Here is a 4,385-nt window from a genome sequence, read left to right on the forward strand (position 1 = left end):
ACGCTCCCTAACAGTCTCCTCATCCTCCCTAGCAGTCTCCTAACGCTCACTGGCAGTCTCCGCACACTCCCTAGCAGTCTCCTCACGCTCCCTAACAGTCTCCTCATCCTCCCTAGCAGTCGCCTAACGCTCACTGGCAGTCTCCTCACACTCCCTAAAAGTCTCCTCATCCTCCCTAACAGTCTCCTCACGCTCCCTAACAGTCTCCTCATCCTCCCTAGCAGTCGCCTAACGCTCACTGGCAGTCTCCTCACACTCCCTAAAAGTCTCCTCATCCTCACTAGCAGTCTCCTCATCCTCCCTAACAGTCTCCTCATCCTCCCTAGCGGCCTCCTCATCCTCCCTAGCAGTCTCCTCATCCTCCATAGCAGTCTCCTCATCCTCCCTAGCGGCCTCCTCATCCTCCCTAGCAGTCTCCTCATCCTCCATAGCAGTCTCCTCATCCTCCCTAGCAGTCTCCTCACGCTCCCTAACAGTCTCCTCATCCTCCCTAGCAGTCTCCTCATCCTCCCTAGAAGTCTCCTCATCCTCCCTAGCAGTCTCCTCACGCTCCTCAATAGTCTCCTCATCCTCCCTAGCAGTCTCCTCACGCTCAGTAGCAGTCTCCTCACGCTCCTTAATAGTCTCATCATCCTCCCTAGCAGTCTACTCACGCTCACTTGCAGTCTCTTCACGCTCCCTAACAGTCTCCTCATCCTCCCTAGCAGTCTCCTCACGCTCCCTAACAGTCTCCTGATCTTCCCTAGCAGTCTCCTCACGCTCCCTAACAGTCTTTTCATCCTCCCTAGCAGTCTCCTAATGCTCACTGGCAGTCTCCTCACACTCCCTAAAAGTCTCCTCATCCTCCCTAGCGCCCTCCTCATTCTCACTAGCAGTCTCCTCACGCTCCCTAACAGTTTCCTCATCCTCCTTAGCAGTCTCCTAACGCTCACTGGCAGTCTATTCACACTCCCTAAAAGTCTCCTCATCCTCCCTAGCGCCCTCCTCATTCTCACTAGCAGTCTCCTCACGCTCCCTAACAGTTTCCTCATCCTCCTTAGCAGTCTCCTAACGCTCACTGGCAATCTCCGCACACTCCCTAGCAGTCTCCTCACGCTCACTAACAGTCTCCTCATCCTCCCTAGCAGTCTCCTAACGCTCACTGGCAGTCTCCTCACACTCCCTAAAAGTCTCCTCATCCTCCCTAGCGGCCTCCTCATCCTCACTAGCAGTCTCCTCATCCTCCTTAGCAGTCTCCTCATCCTCCCTAGCAGTCTCTTCATCCTCCCTAGCAGTCTCCTCAAGCTCCCTAACAGTTTCCTCACGCTCCCTAGCAGTCTCCTCACGCTCACTAGCAGTCTCCTCACGCTCCTTAATAGTCTCCTCATCCTCCCTAGCAGTCTACTCACGCTCACTAACAGTCTCCTCACGCTCCCTAACAGTCTCCTCATCCTTCCTAGCAGTCTCCTCACGCTCACTAGAAGTCTTCTCATGCTCCCTAACAGTCTCCTTATCTTCCCTAGCAGTCTCCTCAAACTCACTAGCAGTCTCCTCACGCTCACTAGCATTCTCCTCACGCTCCCTAACAGTCTCCTCATCCTCCCTAGCAGTCTCCTCATCCTCCCTAACAGTCTCCTCATCCTCCCTAGCAGTCTCCTCACGCTCCCTAACAGTCTCCTGATCTTCCCTAGCAGTCTCCTCACGCTCCCTAACAGTCTCCTCATCCTCCCTAGCAGTCTCCTAATGCTCACTGGCAGTCTATTCACACTCCCTAAAAGTCTCCTCATCCTCCCTAGCGCCCTCCTCATTCTCACTAGCAGTCTCCTCACGCTCCCTAACAGTTTCCTCATCCTCCTTAGCAGTCTCCTAACGCTCACTGGCAATCTCCGCACACTCCCTAGCAGTCTCCTCACGCTCCCTAACAGTCTCCTCATCCTCCCTAGCAGTCTCCTAACGCTCACTGGCAGTCTCCTCACACTCCCTAAAAGTCTCATCATCCTCCCTAGAAGTCTCCTCATCCCCATAGCAGTCTCCTCATCCTCCTTAGCAGTCTCCTCATCCTCCCTAGCAGTCTCTTCATCCTCCCTAGCAGTCTCCTCAAGCTCCCTAACAGTTTCCTCACGCTCCCTAGAAGTCTCCTCACGCTCACTAGCAGTCTCCTCACGCTCCTTAATAGTCTCCTCATCCTCCCTAGCAGTCTACTCACGCTCACTAACAGTCTCCTCACGCTCCCTAACAGTCTCCGCACACTCCCTAGCAGTCTCCCCACGCTCCCTAACAGTCTCCTCATCCTCCCTAGAAGTCGCCTAACGCTCACTGGCAGTCTCCTCACACTCCCTAAAAGTCTCCTCATCCTCCCTAGCGCCCTCCTCATCCTCACTAGCAGTCTCCTCATCCTCCCTAGCAGTCTCCTAACGCTCACTGGCAGTCTCCTCACACTCCCTAAAAGTCTCCTCATCCTCCCTAGCAGTCTCCTCACGCTCCCTAGCAGTCTCCTCATCCTCCCTAGCAGTCTCCTCATCCTCCCTAGCAGTCTCCTAACGCTCACTGGCAGTCTCCTCACACTCCCTAAAAGTCTCCTCATCCTCCCTAGCAGTCTCCTCACGCTCCCTAACAGTCTCCTCATCCTCCCTAGCAGTCTCCTAACGCTCACTGGCAGTCTCCGCACACTCCCTAGCAGTCTCCTCACGCTCCCTAACAGTCTCCTCATCCTCCCTAGCAGTCTCCTAACGCTCACTGGCAGTCTCCGCACACTCCCTAGCAGTCTCCTCACGCTCCCTAACAGTCTCCTCATCCTCCCTAGCAGTCGCCTAACGCTCACTGGCAGTCTCCTCACACTCCCTAAAAGTCTCCTCATCCTCCCTAACAGTCTCCTCACGCTCCCTAACAGTCTCCTCATCCTCCCTAGCAGTCGCCTAACGCTCACTGGCAGTCTCCTCACACTCCCTAAAAGTCTCCTCATCCTCACTAGCAGTCTCCTCATCCTCCCTAACAGTCTCCTCATCCTCCCTAGCGGCCTCCTCATCCTCCCTAGCAGTCTCCTCATCCTCCATAGCAGTCTCCTCATCCTCCCTAGCGGCCTCCTCATCCTCCCTAGCAGTCTCCTCATCCTCCATAGCAGTCTCCTCATCCTCCCTAGCAGTCTCCTCACGCTCCCTAACAGTCTCCTCATCCTCCCTAGCAGTCTCCTCATCCTCCCTAGAAGTCTCCTCATCCTCCCTAGCAGTCTCCTCACGCTCCTCAATAGTCTCCTCATCCTCCCTAGCAGTCTCCTCACGCTCAGTAGCAGTCTCCTCACGCTCCTTAATAGTCTCATCATCCTCCCTAGCAGTCTACTCACGCTCACTTGCAGTCTCCTCACGCTCCCTAACAGTCTCTTCATCCTCCCTAGCAGTCTCCTCACGCTCCCTAACAGTCTCCTGATCTTCCCTAGCAGTCTCCTCACGCTCCCTAACAGTCTTTTCATCCTCCCTAGCAGTCTCCTAATGCTCACTAAAAGTCTAAAAGTCTCCTCATCCTCCCTAGCGCCCTCCTCATCCTCACTAGCAGTCTCCTCATCCTCCCTAGCAGTCTCCTAACGCTCACTGGCAGTCTCCTCACACTCCCTAAAAGTCTCCTCATCCTCCCTAGCAGTCTCCTCACGCTCCCTAGCAGTCTCCTCACACTCCCTAAAAGTCTCCTCATCCTCCCTAGCGCCCTCCTCATTCTCACTAGCAGTCTCCTCACGCTCCCTAACAGTTTCCTCATCCTCCTTAGCAGTCTCCTAACGCTCACTGGCAGTCTATTCACACTCCCTAAAAGTCTCCTCATCCTCCCTAGCGCCCTCCTCATTCTCACTAGCAGTCTCCTCACGCTCCCTAACAGTTTCCTCATCCTCCTTAGCAGTCTCCTAACGCTCACTGGCAATCTCTGCACACTCCCTAGCAGTCTCCTCACGCTCACTAACAGTCTCCTCATCCTCCCTAGCAGTCTCCTAACGCTCACTGGCAGTCTCCTCACACTCCCTAAAAGTCTCCTCATCCTCCCTAGCGGCCTCCTCATCCTCACTAGCAGTCTCCTCATCCTCCTTAGCAGTTCCTTCATCCTCCCTAGCAGTCTCTTCATCCTCCCTAGCAGTCTCCTCAAGCTCCCTAACAGTTTCCTCACGCTCCCTAGCAGTCTCCTCACGCTCACTAGCAGTCTCCTCACGCTCCTTAATAGTCTCCTCATCCTCCCTAGCAGTCTACACACGCTCACTAACAGTCTCCTCACGCTCCCTAACAGTCTCCTCATCCTTCCTAGCAGTCTCCTCACGCTCACTAGAAGTCTTCTCATGCTCCCTAACAGTCTCCTTATCTTCCCTAGCAGTCTCCTCAAACTCACTAGCAGTCTCCTCACGCTCACTAACATTCTCCTCACGCTCCCTA

The sequence above is a fragment of the Salvelinus alpinus genome, chromosome 1 (genome assembly GCF_045679555.1).
Source record: "Salvelinus alpinus chromosome 1, SLU_Salpinus.1, whole genome shotgun sequence".
In the NCBI taxonomy this organism is placed as follows: Eukaryota; Metazoa; Chordata; class Actinopteri; order Salmoniformes; family Salmonidae; genus Salvelinus; species Salvelinus alpinus.